The following is a 19,243-nucleotide window of genomic DNA, read 5'->3' on the forward strand; positions in this document are numbered from 1 at the left end:
CTAGGCTTTTATATTTGATCTGACATTCCTTGGTCTTCAATTTCCTACACAATGGGAATAATCATATGCTTGGGACACAGCGAAAACAATTACATTATTGAAGCACAGCGACAACAGCTATTAGTAAATGAATTATGGCTCTTTCAGCAGCAGGGCTATTCCTTAATGTGAGGTTCAGAGTGCACCTTTTACACACACAGCCTTAATATACAGTGAAACATAATGAGGAAACAGTGAACTGGCATGGAATTTGGATTAATTGCGCCTGCTCCTGTCAGAAAATTTCCTTTGTATGAAAATGGGTTTGCATCACAGATTTGTGTTCCTGGGAGAGGAGAGCTTTCTCCATCCTGAGTTGCTCTTTATTGATCCTTTGTTCATATCCAAGGTGGCAGGTTTTAATTTCCTTCCTTACCACTAATTCGTGCTTTTCAAACGCTTGTCTGTATGCTGCCAAGGTGAGGAAGAGTTTGATTCAAACAGGAAATTAATTATGCTGTGCAAAAGAGGTTGCTTAAACATTCTAGGTGTTACATGGGTCTTTTAACTTCCGGACATTCACTGAACCCTGTAGTTAACTCGTACTCCTAGCTGGTACTAAGCCATAGAAAGAAACATTTAAGTTAGGTTGATATCTGTGCTGATAAACCAAAAGTTCCCATAGGTGACATGAAAGATTATTCTGGGCAGTTGATTTTGCAGAGAAGAGGGTTATCACTCCCACCACATACGCCCACACCCTCCCCAGACACATCCATACTGCTTCTGCTCCAAATTACTGTCAGATTATCCCACAAGAGAATAACCTACAGCTGAATGATCAGAACATTTGCCTGAGTCTTAGAAATCCTGTTTTCACATCATTGCCTGAACTGTGAAATAACCTGTAGAAGTAAACAGCAAAGGAGACTATTAGGAATAAAAAAATGACATCAGAATGCACAAGAATACCTAAATGAGGAAAGCAGTAGAGGAAGTGAATTCTATCAAGTTAAACAAAGACAAGCCAAAGCCAACCTGTGGTTTGGTGAAAGTACAGTTCTAAATGAAACTCACTCCTCAGACTGGTAGCCTGCTGAAGAATTGTGGGGAAGCAGAGGTCTTGCAGAAAGTAGAATTAAATCTTGTATTAATGCCCAGAGCACAGTCTTTTTTGCAATACATCAGCCTGAGGAATTAATTGTCAAACTTAAATATCCATAGGAGAGAACAGAGTAACCTGGCAAAATTAGTAACAGCAGATCACCAGGACTGGATCACCCATGTGTTGTAGAGGAGTTCAGATACCAAATGGCCACCTTGTTCAGCCCATTGCCTGTGGTGGCCTAAATTCCAGGGGAATAGGGCAAATCAGTAACTTATTTGAGAAAATGCTCTGGGAGTATTCCAAGATTTACAAAGACTGTCTTCATTAGGTAGCTAGAGAGAATCTATGATATGACATAACACAACCATAATGCATCAACGCCAGCCTGACAGCAGCTGTGATTCACAAAACTGACAGCAGTTGCTGATGGAGTAAACAGGTGGGTAATGGTAACCCAGGTGTATCTGGATTTTTAAGGATTTTTGACAGGACTCTTGTGAATGGCTCTTAGAGAAGTTAAAACAGTCAGGGAACAAACGGTCGGGTACTCCTGCAGAAAAACACCTAGTTATGGGACAGTAGCCAGAAGGGTAGGAATGGTATGTCTGGTTCTCACAGGAGCAGGGTGTCACCAGTGGGACTTCAATAGCATCTATGTTGTGCAACGTTATTAAAAAGCAGCTGAAAAGAGGGATGATGAGACATCAGGTGACAAATTGTTATATGGGTACTTTCTACATAAAAATCCTTAGTTTTACAGAAGGGGGCTATCCCTCTCCATGTCCCAGTGACCCTCCCAGGGAGGAGAGAGGGATGCAGATAGATCCTGGTCATGTGTGTGAAGGTCAGAGGACTCATGGAAACAAGTGACATTTCCCTCCCCTGGCTTATTTGCCCTCAGTCACCCGAGCTGGAATACAACTCAGCTCAGTGCTGCCCCGGGGAAGTGGTGGATTCCCAACACTGGGCACTTTTAAGATTCGCCTGGACAAGATGCTGGGATACCTGGTCTAGGTCATGTTTGTCTTGAAAGGTTGGACTAGAAGATCCTTGAGGTCTTCCAGTCTGGTATTCTATGATTCTATGATTCATTGCTGTGCTTTGATCCCAAGAAATTGTCAGGATTCCCCAGGTGGATCCAGGGTGAGTGCAGCAGGGTTCCTACAGGATTACTTATGGCAGAGTGTGCCCATTGGGCTGCTCACTGGAAGTGGTGTCAGGAGCAGCTCTGTCATCTGCTGCACTCCTGGTGCAATGCCTCAGCTTGCAGCCTGCTTGAAGTTGCTCCAAAGCACCCTGACCAAGCACAGGAACCCAAATACATCAGTGAAGGCATCTGCCTGAGCACACAGTGGTGGTGGATGGCTGGAAGGGGATCCTCTCCGCAGCAGAGGAGCCCAGCTGGGAAGGGAAAGCACTGCTGAAACTTACTGAGCCACCCGAAGGAGATTTCTCTTCAGCTCAGGTAATTGACTCCTGGCAGCTGACCTGTTTCAGGGCTCATGCCTCAAACAAGCACAGGCTGTCTGGCATGAAACTTGACACTGCTGGGAGGTGTTCATGCAGCCCAGTGAATCCTATCTGTCACCCGGCGCTTCCCAGACACTTGTCTAAAACCCACTGGGTCCTGAGGAAAGGCGCAGCAGAGCTGGGGCATTGCCAGCTGCCACAGTTCCTGTTCCTCTGCCTCAGAAGGTCAGATGGAGCATGTCATGGTTTCGCCTTCATGAAAACCAAAGCTTGAGGTGTGTGTGGAAGAGCAAGGACATGACACCCAAGGTGGTATAACAGCCTGTGTTTGGGACATGGCTGCAGCACACATCTAGCCCTCAGTGGTAGTGCTCTGATGTAGGAGTAACCAGAGGTCTCTGCTTCTGAGAGGCATCTTAAGTGCCCTCTACTACCCTCAGTCATTACCTGCCAGCTCCCATTTTAGACCTGGCAGTTGACTGTGGAAACTTCCAAAATAAAGACCAGCAGTTTGGCTGGGATTTTATTCTGAAGGCCAATGTGGAGTAGAGAGCTTAATGTTTCTTTAAGACCCACAGGCTAGCAGACGCCTTGCAGTAAGCAGAAGGTTCCTAAGGTGTCTACTGACAGTCAGCAGTTTGCTGTAATGCTGCAAGAGATGCTCTGATTCTTGTATGATCTCAGTGCCATAATGTATGGCACTCCAGAAATACCTTAAAATCTTTTTGAATGTGGTTATCACAAGCTTGAGGTCACTGGACAGGCCTGGACTGACTGATTATTTACTTGCAAATAGTATGGCAAACCTTGGATTTTAATTATGGTTTAACCTAAATTAAATATGCTTTGTTTTTCAATATCAGCTCTGTACACATGTTCAAAGCCTGATGACAAAAAAAAAAAAGAGTGTATTATTGGATTAAATTAATATTTATACATCTATATCCTGTACATATTTAAATGCAGATATCCTTCCCAGTCTGAAATCAGCAGGCTTGTGTTGATCCATGTGATCAAGACAATCTTCACAGTGAAAAGGTCAAGGAACTTACCTTCTAGTCCACTAAAGTCTAGTCAGGAATGGGTTATTTTGCTCAACTCTTAAAATGTGGCAGTGCTTTTTGCTTATTTTTTTTAATCCCTAAACTCTCCCTGACAGATGGTCTCCTGCCTTTTAGTATCTCTAGTGATGGTGAGGCTAAAACCTTCCTTGGCAGCTTGCTCTATGGCTGAACTTTTCTTAAAGCTGTAAAGGTTGGTTTGTACTTAACCTAAATCCTCCCTTCTGCCATTTAGATTAATTTGTTCCAGATCAGCTATACCCAGTTTCCCTGATCTTATCTCATAGGTCTCCTTTTCCAACACCTTTCATCATTTTTTGTTATTCTCATTTGAACTCCGCCAATTTATCCGTTGCCTGAAATTAAACATAGCCATCCAGATGAAACATAACCAGTGCCAAGCACAGCAGCATAATTATCTTGACTATTTTACAAGTGAAGATCTCCTTACCACAAATTTACATGGCTTTTGGCATTTTTTGTGACAGCATTATTTTGTTGGCTTAGAGTCAGAGCATATTTTTTCCATGAAAATGGGGCCTCTGCAGTCTCTCTCTCTAGTAAGTAATTCCCTCTTCTTTTCTACAAGAGACTATGTTGGCTGTAAAACACCTTTCTTAATTTTATAGTCCCACTGCACCTCTGCAATATCGGGATGATAGAGAAATACAGCTAGATGTCTTTATCTGCAGGTTTTGGACTCCAAATTGAGCAGGAGTTGTATTTGATTCAGAATTTTTTGTGTGCTTTCTTCATTCCTATTTCTAAATTATTGCAGTCAGGAGCAGAGGTTTCAAAGATCTCTAAATCAACTTTTTTTTTTTTTTTTTTTGGAAGCACGGAAAAGATTTCAATGATTTTATTTGCAAAAGTTATCTTGCCTTTACTTGTGATGATTAATTATTTGTTAAGAAAAGTCTGAATATCCATATCTAAAAATAGCTCTTGAAATAAGCCTGAGGACTCTTGCCTCTTTTCAGTGCGTTGTGATTTAATGGTCTTCACAAAGGCCAAACCTGTACTATTACTCACATTCAGTAGTAGTTTCCACCATAAATATTCCCACTGAAGTCTTCAGGACTAATGTGACAGAAGGAGGGTATATAAGGGGATGATCTCTTGGCTTCATGAAGTACACAAAGAATAATTACTTTCTGCTCTTAGTTTACAGCTTTTGGCAATATGATATCACTGTTTTTATTTAACCATTGTAATTTCTTCTTGGAAACCATGTCCACATTTAATATAGTGAATGACAAAAAGAACCCCAAACCACAAGATGGTGGCAATGATTAATAGCAACAACAACAACTACAGGAAGGGAAAAATTGCAAAAGACTGGCATTTCTCCCAAACACATAAAAATAGCTCAGATCACATACACAAGCCACAGTGATACAGCTCTTTGAGTGGCAGGGGGATACCTACAATCCTCTTCTTGGTGTGGCTGAACTCAGTTGTGGTGACAGCAAATTGGCACTTCTGAGCTGCAGGGACCTTGCTGGTCACATCCCTGCTTTTCTCTGCCCGTGCCCAGGGTTGGTGCCACCCCTCTTTCCACACTCCTGCACGGGTGATGCAGTGTTGCTTGCAAGCCAGATGTGGGAAATGTGTCTGGTCTCCACTTTAATATCACATGGAAGTACATGGGTCCCCTTTCTAGGACTGTAGTTTTGTTTGGTTTAAATCTCTGATTATCACATTAAGACAAAACTCAGCCTGGTCCTGTACAGCCTTGAGGTGAGATTTGCTTGCAGTGTAATTTGTTAGCTGATGGAAATACACATCTGCCAGCCTGTTGGGGCAGCTAACTGGCCTGAACAGGCAAACCTCATCTCCAAAAGACCAGGCAGCCCAAAAATAAGCAGTAGCATTAGACCTTTTAGTTGATAAATCACAGGTGGAGGAGTCAACACACTCCCCTAAAGCTTGGGGTGGTCCCAGCACTGCGTGTGCTTGTCAGGCCCCAGCAAGTAGGGAAGAGGACTAAGTGGACACAATGATGGGAGATGGTAGCAGGGCATGGGAGGAGAGTAAAGGTGATTGATGCAGTAGAAAGGGAAGGGTTAGGGGAAAGGTGAGGGGACATACGTAATGATAGTGTGCTAAGGAGGAGGCATAGGGTGTGGGTAGAGAATTACAGTAAGAAGGGTAGGTGGAGGGGGAGCAGTGGCAGGGAAGGGAGGTGATTGCCTGATGCTGAAGAGCTGGAGCATTTAATTTCCCACTCACTCTTTTTCTGTTATAATGAATTACTTAGATATTTCCCATTCAGTTATGTAAAACTAAACACTATAACATTGTCTTTAGGGGATACCTGGGCAACGCTGTAAGCGCGGAGGCATTGCAATGTGTTCAAGTTACGCAAGGCAATTGGCAGGCATTTAGGGATCACAGCTGTGCTGTGTAAACTCTGTCTTGGAGTTCAAAATAAAAATGTCAGTATTTGATCAGTATTCCTGTAGTTTGCCCTCTAGACTTTCCCGTGACATATGGTAACTGCAGTCTCTGGAGAGCACACGAAACATCTCCTACATCTAGGGCTTAAGAAGTGAATTGGGAGACATCATATTTGGAGAATTTAAAATCGCTGTTAAAAGGGAAAGCAATTTTATTCCAGTAGAATTATTGTGCCATCAATATTCCTCTGACCATGGAGGGTTTTCTTTACAAAGGATAAGTTAAGGCAATCAATTGTTTTTATCTGGTAAATTAAAATGGACAAAATACAATTTGGAAGTAGGTAATCACAGAAGTCATTTTCCACCCTGCATTAGCTCACATCTCAATGGATATTAGGCCTGCATTTATTGAAAGATAGCTTATTGTCTGGGACATTGGGATTTTAATAGAATGCAATACAAACTCCAGTTTATTGACATCTGCTGCATGATGAATGATTAGCTTCTCTATTTCTGCTCTTTTTCATATTGCTGTGTGGATGCGCACAAGGGAAAGACATGCATTATGCATCATATTCTATATACTTTTATACAAAAGAAGTGGTTGTTGCATAGTTGAAGAAGCACTTTCCATCAATGTAAGCTTTTCTTCCCATTAGAGTTACCTATGTTTATTCTGTACATGAGTTAGTACCCATCATCTGAATTAAAAGTCCATTATCTTAATTCTGTGCTACACATTGAAATTGCAGTCCTGCAAGCTTTGTAGACTTATTTAAATAAGCAATTTTCAATATTATTTATAGTTTATAGCTGCCAAAGCTTCAAGGACTAGCAACAAAGAGCAAAGTAACAGCGTAAAAGTAAAAAGAACAAAGGAAATCCAGTGAGAAGGGGAATTCTCTTGACATTTTTGCCTGCATAGAAGCAGACCATTCTCCTCTGAGGAAGCAAGCACGAAATGATAAACATTCCTTTTTCATCTCCACAGCATCCCCTCGGTGCCAGCGCACGATCAGAGCTCTGGCTCACAACAGCGATGTGCAGCTGCTACACAGGAAAGCAGGCACTGGAGAACAGCCCTGCCTGCACCAACACTTTGTTTCTGCCCTTGAATTGTATTTGCATCATGTACCACCTCACTGCGCAAGCAGCCCAGCAGTGTGGAGCAGGAGGCTGGGCTGCAGGACTGCAGTGCAAGGGAGAATGTGCTGCAGAAAGGTGAGATAAAACTCTTGGATCTGCTTCCTCACTGCCGGTACTGAAAGTTATAACCTGAAAATTTATCAATCTGTGTCTGTCTGAGAGTCTCCTAAAACAGCCTTCCCACAGCCTGCTCTTGCTGTGGATGCAGGCATGGGTGGGCAGCCCATGGGCAGCTTTGGTGAGGTGTATTGTGTTCCCACACAACAAGACCTAAGGGATAACAAAAAGGGTCTCAAAGTGTGTGTGTGTGTGTGTGTGTGTGGGGAAGCACTGCTTCATTTAAAAGGCTATTCATCAGACAAACTTGAAGACGTCACCCAGTGCGCTTTGCAATTCACAATGCTGCAGAGCAGCAGCTCTCTCGCTGGTTTTGAAATGTCCTCACTCTCTGCTGTGGAAATAGCTAATGATATGTAGGAGATGGATGTAAGACTCGCAAAACACCACTGAAAAATTATTTGCATCTCAGGAATAGAAAATCAGATGGCCAAGGAAGACACGTTTACACAGAAAGTTGATTTCTCAGCTGCTGTGAGTTTGTCAGGGAGTGCCTTAGCTGTTGTGGCATGAACTGGCACATGCTTGTGTTACATTTACTCTGCCCTAGCAACCAAATTTCACTCTCCCGACTTTCCTGCTACTTCTTGCTAAAACACTCCCAGATGAATAGCTTTTCTGTTGATACACTACAGATAAGGCTTGATTGGGTTGCTGGAGTCAACACTATTATTTTTAGACAATAGGCTGAGGCCTCTGATGCAAATCAGCTTTAAAAGGTTACTTCTGTTTGTGCACTTTAGGCTATGTTATTCCCTTTTGTCAATCCATTTTCACATGCTCTGTCAGCAGCAATATTCTTTAGGGGGGACGATTATCAAGGCCAGTTAACTCCCTTTGCTTGTCTCTGACATAAAATAACCTGTTGATTTCCACTGAAAAATACCTTATCTCTTGGCAGTTAGGAACACTTGTATTAATGAGCCTGATAGTTAAGTATTACAAAGGCTACTTTCCAGTCTGATAATTTCTGAAAAAGCAATCAGTTTTGTTCTCTTCCTACAATGTCAGTTAAATTACAACAAAAACAAGGCTTGCCAAGCTTGTGTAAAGATGGATCACACTTCAGATTGTGTTTTTGTGCCTTCTTAGGTTTACTGAAGTCCCAGAGGATGAAATTTGCAAAAGCAAGTACCATTTAAAGTCATTGGCACTTATGCACTTTAATCTCCTGGGTGCTTTTGCAAATCCTTCACAGCCTGTGTAAATGTGCTATATAAATGTGCTATATTCAACTGCAGCAGTTCCATGATGGATGAGGTTTCTGCCAAGCAGGGAGGTTTAGCAACATCTCTCTCATAGTGAATCTCACTGCTGTTAACAAGCTCTCACCTAAAGCAAAATAAATCTGACTTAACTTGCACCCGCTTCCAGTTATTAGCCATCCATTTACAAACATAGCTGCAGTGACATCTGATTGTTTCCTGTTATGTCTGTTGCATCAAAAATAAAAACAAACAAATTTTGTCCTGTTACATGTCTGCATCTATTAGCAGTTGTGCAAGATTTGGCTGCAAGAGAGTTTTAAGAAAGAACCAGTCTTATGGAATAGGTATTTTCCTCGCTGTTGTTTGACTTAATCTAAGACCTGCTCTGTTTCTTGAAAACTGAGAGCAGTGGTGCCTGTAATTCCTGGCAGGTGTAATAGTATTGATGAGCTACAGCTACTGCAGACATCTTTCCAGGGCTGTAAAGTGCAAGATGAATGCCAGGTGTCTGAATTCATCAGGGGAAGAGTACAGCAGCCTGGTCATCTTCATGCCTGTGAATGTGCTCTTGTGAGCTTCTTGTTGCAATCTCTGCTGTATTAGAAATGGCTGAACTTGAGAAGGGAGCACTTCCTTTTCAGCTTCTGCAGCTACACGGGACATTTATGTTCAGTAGAGTCCAGCTTTAATCTGGAGGAACAGGGCCTTTTCTGGTGCAGAAATTCCCTTTGCTGGAGGGCAAACCAAGCCAACTTATTGGCTATTTAGGTTTTATCATAAGCTTCAAAGGCTGCAGCAAGCCACCCTCCAACACATCCTTGAAAGTATCCAGCCTCTTTCTCCTATCAAAAGAAATCCTGCTTGAAAGAGAGTTTATCCCTTTTTCAGATACAGTTGATCCAATCCATTACTCCTTCGTTATTTATATAGGATCTACATTCACTAGTACAGTGCTTATGTTAGAAATGCTTATGTGATACCAGATGTAAATAGTTAATAGACTGGAAAGTCACAGTTAATGGAGACTTGGAAACACATCTAATAAATCCCTCAGCAATGGAGGCCAGGCCTTAGAGGTGGACTACTTGCAAACCAGTTTTTACCAAACTTGGAAAAAGTTGGGAAATTAGTAAACTATACTAAAGAGATAACTTTAAATGAGGATGTGAGGCTGTTAATTGTATAACCTAGGATATCTGTGACTTCCCCTCATGGTGGTGTGGGGCTTTTCATTCTACAGTCAAAAATCTATTGGAAATTGTCAGTAGGATGAATAATTCTTATAGAATCTTTTTTCCTCTGACCTGAAAAGAAAGAAAATAAAAAAAGAGCTCATTGCTACAGTCTGACACTGGCTTCTCTGATTAACAGGGCCAAATATTTTAGAGAAATCTCTTTCTTGCTGACATACAATCAACCAAGTTACTTGATCAAAGAGAGACTCTTTCTAAACATCCTGTTCAGCAGAATAACCACGTTGTTTTCCCATTTAGTTCAACATGAGAGGCTCTGTGTTCAGCTGAAATTTTAGAAAAGTGTACTGCATCTCTGCTACCTACCTTGGTAACAGCTGCATTGCTGAAATAAGTAAATCTCAGTCTCTGAGGTTAGAAGTTCTCCTTTTTTTTTTAATTATTTTTCTTTTTTTTATTTTTCTTTTTTTACTTTAGGTTTTGTTTTGGGATGGTGTCTTCTATGTGTCTGTTTGTCTGTTTGGGGGTTTAGTTGGGTTTTTTTAAGCATAGTTTCCAGAGTCATGTAGAAGGCACTATTTCTCCCGGAACAAATAAGGCTCTACCTTTTAAAACTTTGTTGACATGTTGATGGACGATTGTCTTGCTCTCCAGTAATGGAACAATTTAAGTCGTTGGGATTTTTTCTGAGCACTGGGCTATAACTGTTCTCTTTTCTTTTCAAATTGTTATGCTTTATGAGTTTAGAGTGAGGAGAAAACCAAGTGTGGTACCTTTTCTTAGCTATGGTATTTAACTTCAGACCTTACAGGGTTATCTAGTTAAGTTCATTAACTAAACTGTCAGTCAGGGAACAGGTTATTTTCAGCTCTTTTATGCTGACAAAAGATCAATATAAATAGGTGCTATATGTTTCTGGCCAGTGCATCCAACTGCTTAGTTATACATAGTGGGGCTGTTGAAACTGGGGCTGTCCAGCCTGGAGAAGAAAAAGCTGTGTGGAGACCTCATAGAAGCCTTCCAGTACCTGAAGGAGGCATGCAAGACAAATAGAATCATAGAATGGTTTGGGTTGGGAACAGGTTGCACAAGGAAGTTATGGATGTCCCATCACTGGAAGGGCTCATGGCCAAGTTGGACAGAGCCTTAGGCAACGTGGTCTAGTGGAAAGTGCCCCTGCCCATGCTGGGGGAGTTGGAACTGGATGATCTTAAGGTTCCTTCCAACCGAAGCCATTCTATGGCAGCCCATGTGGGTACCAACACATGCACATTTTAACAATTCTGGGAGACAAAAGCATTTCGATCTGACATTTTGATGCGTTCAAAATCTGCATTTCACGTAAGAGCTCTAATAATCCCTCGTGCACAGGTGTTCGGTTCTTTCAAAAGTGTGTGCATGACCTTTAAAAGAAATTACTCTTTGGAGAACCTTCCTGAGTGGGTTATTTCTGCTTTACAAATGAAGCTTAGTTCAAGGTCCAGGGGAAACTAATGGGAAGTATATTCACCAAGCAGTCATTTTCTGTAATTGAATTCCTGGAGAGGAATAGCTAGAGGAACTGGTGGCTGATCTGTTTGCCTTGGAATCTAGCTAGAGAGAAATGAGTGACAGAGTTCTTTGGTAAGACAGGTGCTGCCATTCTTGGGTGAAAATAAGAGACAGCATAAAAAATCAACAACCCTTTGGAGAAGATGCTTCCCTTAGTTTTCCAGGATTTCTTTTTTTTTCTTTTTCTGAATTTTCCTTTGGCTGTGACATAAAATTCAGTTATTAAGAACTTTACTTTCTTGTTTAAGGTATTATGTAAGTTCAGTGTAACTGTAATGCGTATTTGTATTTCATAATCATTTCTTGAAACTTCTTTGCCTGTGTGAGCGAAGCCTAAGCCTTAAGGGATTTAATATTTAGCATATTTCTGCAATCTGGCAAGGTTGTCTTTCTGCTGATATATTTGAGTTAGGAATTTACACAGCAAATGCCATAAGTATTAAGAGCGAGAGAAAGCTAGAATTCTGAAAAATTAAGACATTTGAAAATAGAACCTGACCTTCTCTAATGCAGTATTCCTGATGCCCTCTGCAACATACATACACCCTTCACTTAATAATAGTTCCCATCATACCTGGTACAAACAAACATAAATCTATCAGAAGTTTCCACCTTTTGCAAGCGTCTACAGTTTTCAAAGTCATCTTCTTCCTTTCTTCAGAAAGTGTAGTTCCAACAGTGATTAAAAATTTTCTTCTCAGAATTCAGAACGTGGATTCAGCTATTTGAGAACAAATGTGCAGCAGTGAATTAAATAATTTTGCATATTTATTTTAAAGAATAGTTACTGTTATGAACAAGTAGTCTATCATCTGTTCTTTGTTGTAATTTAACTTTCAGGTAATGAATGATATCAAACCAGCACATACAGGAGAGGATTGTTCTAATTTTAAGATTGTCATAGTTTTTAGCATTAAAAATGCAGCATTCACCCATCTGCCTCTTCACCATCTCTAATAAGCTTAAGAATTACAACTTGGCAAATATAAACTAATACTAAAATGTCATTTGTTATATCTGCAGAACATCTCCAGTTTCTTTGTGCTTTCCTGTGCAGAGCTAAGTACTCTGTGCCTCAAAAATTCCCAGTTGTCAAGGCTGACATGAACAATCTGCTTACAGAGAGGGAAATGTGATGGAAACCTCCAGTCCTATAGACTTTAGAGTTAAACTGATATCTTAGGGGGGAGCATGTTTTCTGTTTCTGCAGTATATGAGCATTCAGCATACAGTAATTCTCTTTTCTATTACTTTGAAGGCAGAGTGATTGCTTCAAAAGTCAATTTTAGTGTCACCAGCTGCACATCATGACATGTTGACCAACTACAGACAGCTTTATGGTAGCATACTGCATACATTTACAAACATTGCAAATTATTAGCTTCAATCTTGAAAATATTTATGCAGACCTGTTCCCCTTTCAACTAATTGTACACCAGGAGACAAACTTTAGAAGTATTTTGATACTGCTTTAGCTTAAGTCATCGGTGGCTACAGAAAAACAAGTTCCACTTCTTTCAACAGGTCTTTGCTAACTTCTGCAGCTGAAAAAGGAGCCGAAATTTTGCTAATAATGCATGAAATGCGCTTGTTATCAAGGTCTATCTTTTTAACGTGTAAAAAGTCTTGGAAAACAACCTTTTGTCATTGATTAATCGCTGATGAGAGCAAGCATAGACTATACGATGCTGGATTTTTATGCTACAACACACATAATGCCTTCTGTAATCCCACATTTCTAAACAATAAAAATGGTTTATAAATCATTCTCAGAAGCTATGCTAGATCTATAATGATGAAACACTCTGGAGGCTGCCTTGCGATTAGGCGTTACGTTTCAATACCATGTTAAGAAACTGGAAATGGCTTCAGCTGGAGCTGTAATAAATCTCATGCCTATTCTCCCCTCTGCCTTGCCAAATCATCCACGTACTCATTGCAGAAAGTGCGATGCCTTTTCTTCCTTTTGGAGATGCTGTTTGCCTTCTTGATAGACCTTTACTACTGCAGTGACTTTTATAGTCACAGTGCATGAAAGAATGTAGTTTGACCAGCTGATATAAATAAATCCTAAATTCAAAATTAAACCATGGCTCTGCTGACTGTTCTGCTCCCCTTGTGTGTTGGACTAACAAATAGCTCCAGATGCTTTGCCACACACAGCTACTATTTATTGCCCCCCCCCGAAAAAAATCATGGAATAAACTTATCATCAAACACTAAGCTACAGTAAAATACCAGAGCAATCCTCTCCTAGCCTGCCAAGATAAAGCTAGGTATTTAAGTAAACTGCAGAGTTCTGGAAGAGAACTGAAATTTTTGCTCTTCGGAGTTGCAGTTCTCCTGGTGGCTGAAGGAACATTTATATGAATGACATGAAAAACTGAAGACCCTTTGGTGGTAAAGTGTAAACTTTTGTTGATAACATTTTAGGATTTGCTCTCAAGCACCAGCATCATCTGGGGAAGCAAAGCAGCATGTGGTAGCGAGCTCAGCCACTCAGAAGCTGGTGGCAGGCAGAGGAAGTTCTCACCATCACTCCCTGGATAGTCCTAGGTCTTTGGCTTTGCCCCTCTATATCTGCTCTCCCAGTCTGTCATCAACTATAGCCTCAGCAGTAGGGTACAGCAGAAGCCCCAGCAGCTTGTTTTATGCTCTTTGAGATCATGGAGCCTGGGTGACATTTTGCTGAGCTCTGGACTGGAATTTGCTGAGGAGCTCATCAGAAGGATGATGCCATGGATAAAAAGCCGAGGTCTTGGAATGTAGTATAGGCAAAACTCTTGCAGCAAAGCATTTGTGGTTGATTTAGCTCCTTACCCTTTGCTCAGATGGCATAGGAATAAAATAAAGGCTGGACCTTTAAAACAAGGTGATATAGTCACTCCATACAGTGCTGGTGGAAAAGATTCAGATTTCAAGTGTTTTTAAAATAATTATTATTTTGAGGAACTCGGTGTTTTCCCACCTTGGACAATGTTTTTCTTTTGTCAAATATGCCACCCACAGGCAACAGAAAGCCATAAACCCCACAACTCCTGTCACCTACTCCCTTCTTCTAGAGCATTTCTTGTCAGAGATAAGCTACTCTTTTCTGAAATCAAATCCAGGGTAGGATAGCTACTTCAGCTGGGGCAGAAAGCAGCTCCCTTCCTTCATTACCCGAGTTTGGGGCTCCAATACATGATTGCTAAGGAAGCATAAAGTTCACTTTTTTAAATAATCAAATTTTGAGCTTTCATCCTACTAAGTATCCCCTTAGTCCTGATATTCGACGGAATGCATGTTCCTCAAAGAGAAAAAAAAGACAATTTGATACAAAATAACAGCAATTCAACACACTTTTGGATTTCCAGCAAGGTGAGAATTTTCTCTTCCTCCCCCTTTGTTCTCATCAGACCCCATCTCAGCTCAGCTTTTTGCATCATTTTGTCCTACTAGAGCAGCTTCTTCATCACTTCTGTGCCTGCTGCCAGCTCTGCACCACCTCTTTCTTTCCTGTGCTGTCACTTAATAAAGTCACAGCATGAGTTTCTGGGCAAAATCTTGTTTCTCTCCATAATGGATCATTTCTGAAAGAACCACTTTCAATCAGTACCAAATAGTTTTCCATAGGATTGCTGGGTGCTCAGCACTTCTGAAAGCACTTATGTCCCTGCTGTCTGTGGCAGTAGGAAACCAGCTTGAGGCAGTGGTTAAAATCCCACTTCAGCTTTATTTTATATGTGCAGCTCCAGGTACTTAAAAGCATTTTTGTTTCCAGCAGTGGTGGAAAGAGTAGGATGATATGAGAAAACACAGGTACCTCTTCTGAACTGCACCAGAAATCTTAACAGAGATTGCCTTGCTCTCCCTACAGCTTGTGTTTCACATGTGAGCTGTTTTTTGGAGGATGACCAGAGGGAAAAACCTTTAATCACAATCCACACCAGGTGGTTTTCAGTCAGCAAACCTCTGTCACTTCAATCAGTAACCTAGGAGGGAGAGCTGCTGCATCCCCAGCTATTGAGCTATTTCTTCCATCAGCTTATTCAAAACAAAGTTTTCTTTGATATCCATCTCCCATTTGGCCTTCCTTTGTTCTACTTCCCACCTTTAACCCTTTCTTGGAGAACAAGATACTTTATGACCATGGTTACAGTTCTCAAAACTGTCAGAAAAGGCAAGTGATGGTGTCTGAGGAGAAGAGGCAATCAGCCTTCAGCCGTCAAACACCCTTCTCTCCACATAAGCAGGAAACTTTTCACAATTCAAGTTTGCTTATTTCCTGAGCTAGCTAAAGGCCATGAAATGCTAATGTTAACGCTGCAAGCACATTACTGCCTCTTTAATTTATTTCAGCTAACTTCTGTTGATGGCATTTGGGTAAGCTAAACTGCCAGTTGAACTGAATTTGTTGTGCAGTTCGAAGTAAAAACAAGGCTGGAAATAGATCTGTATTCAGAGGCATCTAATTAGGAAAACATCATGATAGTCAATGCAAATGTTTTCCAAGGCACTGCATCTGTGCACCATGCATCAATTGCATACTGAAATTGCAATATCCATTTTCCAAGTAAAAAAAGCCATTTTATGAGACAAACATGCACTTTCAGTCTGACTGTGTGAAAGAAATAGCAACCTTCAGGTTTTGGTGCTTAAGCCCCTCTGTGTAAATTTCCTCAGTGAAATAAAATTAGAAGGCAAAAAAAGGAAGTAAGAAGGAAAATTTGCAGGGCAGGATGTACCATAAATCTGTGTAATGCTTATTTGCTGAGAGCTGTGGTTTAGAAATGCCCGCTCCTATAGCATTAGGCTGCATACAAGCACTGCTTGATGTGGAAAGTGTCAACCCAAATGGATCATTTTTGCAGGCCCAAACATTATGAACTGCTCTGAGCATGCTGACCTGTGCCCTCCCTTTTTGTCTCTTGTTTTAACAAGTGTTTATGTATTTTACTCCAATTGCACGTGTGTTTATATATATATGCATACATGTATATGTGCTTACATACACCAGAAACAAAATGCTCCTTCCTGAGCAGTATGAAGGAATCAAGGGCTTGGCGTTCAGCTTGTAGATAGACTTAAAAATAAGACTGATAATGGACAAGATATTCCATTCTTACATTAGTCTTTCTCACAAATCCATGGTCCAACCATTCTTTTTTTTTGTTTTTCTTTTTATTTTTCTTTTTTTTTTTTTCTTCTTTACTGTAGAGAAAAAATAGAGGCATTTACTTCACTGGGCATACTTCCAGATGTGAGATGAGTTTCTCTGTGATCTGAGCTCTTAGACCTGGTACAAGTTACACATAGGACAGGTTGATTGTCATAGGAGTATGAGGGAGTCTCTCCTATACATAAAGTTCCTTAGTCCATTATACACTCACCGTCTTTCTTCATTTTGCTACTGATGGAAATAAACTTTCTACAAAAGATGAAAAAACACAATTGGAACATCATTAGCCATTAAAAGCCTTATTGGAAAAGAAAAGAAAACAAAACAAAAAAAGAAAAAAATATTGTTGAAAAACCTGCTAAACTATTTTTAATGTATAAAAGTGAAGTACCAGTATTTCACTAACAACTGGGCTAAAATGCAAGTGTTAATGTTCTTATGCATATATTGTTGGTGATATTTTGTAGAGTTTTTCATTAAAGCATTTAAAATACTTTGAAAGCATCAAAAGTGCTGGGGAGTGTTTTTCCTGTGATTCAAAAGTGGTATAAAAATCCTTAAGTATCTGTACAAACTCTCGCTAAGAAAAAAAAGAACTTGCTTCTAGTGACTAAACCCAACTAAAAATAACTAGTCCATCAAACTGAAAAGAACAAGCAATTTTATTCAAGATCATTTTGGGATTTGATTATTCTTTTGAAAACGGTTGAAAACAGCACTCCTGAAAATCCAGGCAGAAAAACAGATTGATCTCCTAGGTCTGTTTAGTTGCTGCCCTTTAAGAAAACAGATATCTCTCCTCTTTTCTTGGAGTAAGAACATAATTTCTGGCCTCTCACATCTGTAGAAATCTGCTTTTCAGGAAGAACTTATTCAGCAAGCAAATCATTAGAGTTCTATTTGTAGAACAAATGGCTCTTTAATGGTTCACAGTCTTATTTGAATATTCATCCTAATGTGCATTTTTTCCTGTTAAGAAATAATCATGTGGTAACCAAGAACTCCGATTAGCTGCAACATGCAGTTCTTTTATGAAACTAATTTACACAGATTCTTGACGAGATTAAGGAAACTACCATGCTAATTAAGGAAATTAAAACCACCATGTGTTTTCTACCTGTCCCAGCTCTAGTATATACAATATACCATTTCCAGCTTCAGTGTTTCCTAAGGATCTCCCTGCTTATAAGCATTAAAAATCCTGACTGTTCATCCTGAACATAGAAAAAAAGCAGTCACTGCAGATCTCACTACTGACTGCTATACAACATAAAGAAAGCTATAATGAAAAATGAGGAAGAAATGAAAATGGAGAATTTAAGCAGGTATTCACACTTGACTGTTATGTTGTCATAATTCATACAAGCTCAGCACCTTTTTCATAACTAGACTCAATGAAGTCAATGGTTCATGTTAAAGAAGGATGTTCTCACCAATATCCTTGGTTACAGGTACGTGTGCACATGCCCACTAAATACCTCATTTTGCTATCTCCCGAAGCTCTTTTAAAACAAAATTACCATCAATTTCACATTCCCAAATTCTGCAATTACACAGCTCAGCCCAGTGCCAACACTGACTGACAGTTTTCCACAGACAGCTTTTCAACTGTTCTACTGGAAACTAAAAGGAAAAAAAGTTTAACAAATGTTTGTAGTAATAGTTTTTGACATAGCCTTATAAATCTGTAGTCAGGTAGGAACTGATTATGGTTCCTTGCACATTTTACTTACTTCCTAAAAGTATCAGTAATGCAAAATGTATTAAAAATGTCTTCAGGGACTTTTTTTTCTTTTTTCTTTTTTTTTTTAAATTCTGTTTATTAAACAGTACAGTTACAAAGTGTATTTGCAGATTTTTTTTCTCTCTAATTGTCTTAGAGAGAACTATTATTTTCTGTCATATATTAAAGAATACAAGAAGCAAGGAAAAGAAAATAGGAACCCTAAAGCATTTCTATATCATTACCCATTTATTAAAGCACTTAAGAGTTTGTACTACCCACACATTTTTATGTGAGATCCATTACAAAAAGCACTAGCCCTGCTGATCTGATGGAAGCTTTGCCTTGGGGACTGAACTTCATAGCCTGAGCTTTAGGCATATCCTTGTTTAACTGGTGATTGGGGACTTATGGTTGCAAAAACTAGAAGTTAAAAGCCTTGCCGACAGAGCTAATAAGGTTGTGAGAAATTGAATTACACAGCATTGCACAGAGAAACAATTGACGAAGATAAAAGTTCTTCTAGAAGAACTGAGAAAAATTGGTGCAACACTTATAGGACTGGTATATTAACTTCCGCTGTCTGTCTTTGCTGTGCTCTCCTATTTTCACCTGTTGTCTTTTTAGCTTGCTACATAAAGAAAATAACTGTATGCATTTCTTTTAGTCTTTAAGTAATCAATTGGCGAATACTCAAAATCTTGGACTGGATGACCCTTAAAGGTCCCTTCCAACCCAAGCTATCCTGTGATTCTATGAACTCTACCATGCATGTTATTGCACAGTCCACTCTTAAAGTGAAATATTACTCATTGAAATACTGACTGGGGCAGAAGGAGGACAAGGAGAGAGTGAATTACCTCTCCTGACTCCTGAGTGCACACATGACCTATGGCAGTTGGCTATACACACTTATATTGTCACATTCATACATTTTTACCTTACGTATAAACATACCCATGACCCTAGATGCAGACCCTTATGATCCACAAACATTAGTATACCACAGGACTGTCAGAGCACATTTTTCTTTATTAAATCACTTAAAACTAAAGGTTTGCCTATTTATTTATTTATTTTGCACTAGGAACTCCAGTTAAGTATTTTCCTTTTCTGCTGACAAA

The sequence above is a fragment of the Neopsephotus bourkii genome, unplaced genomic scaffold (genome assembly GCF_033783945.1).
Source record: "Neopsephotus bourkii isolate Nb327-2 ecotype Australia unplaced genomic scaffold, CSIRO-AGI_Nbou_v1 NB_962, whole genome shotgun sequence".
In the NCBI taxonomy this organism is placed as follows: Eukaryota; Metazoa; Chordata; class Aves; order Psittaciformes; family Psittacidae; genus Neopsephotus; species Neopsephotus bourkii.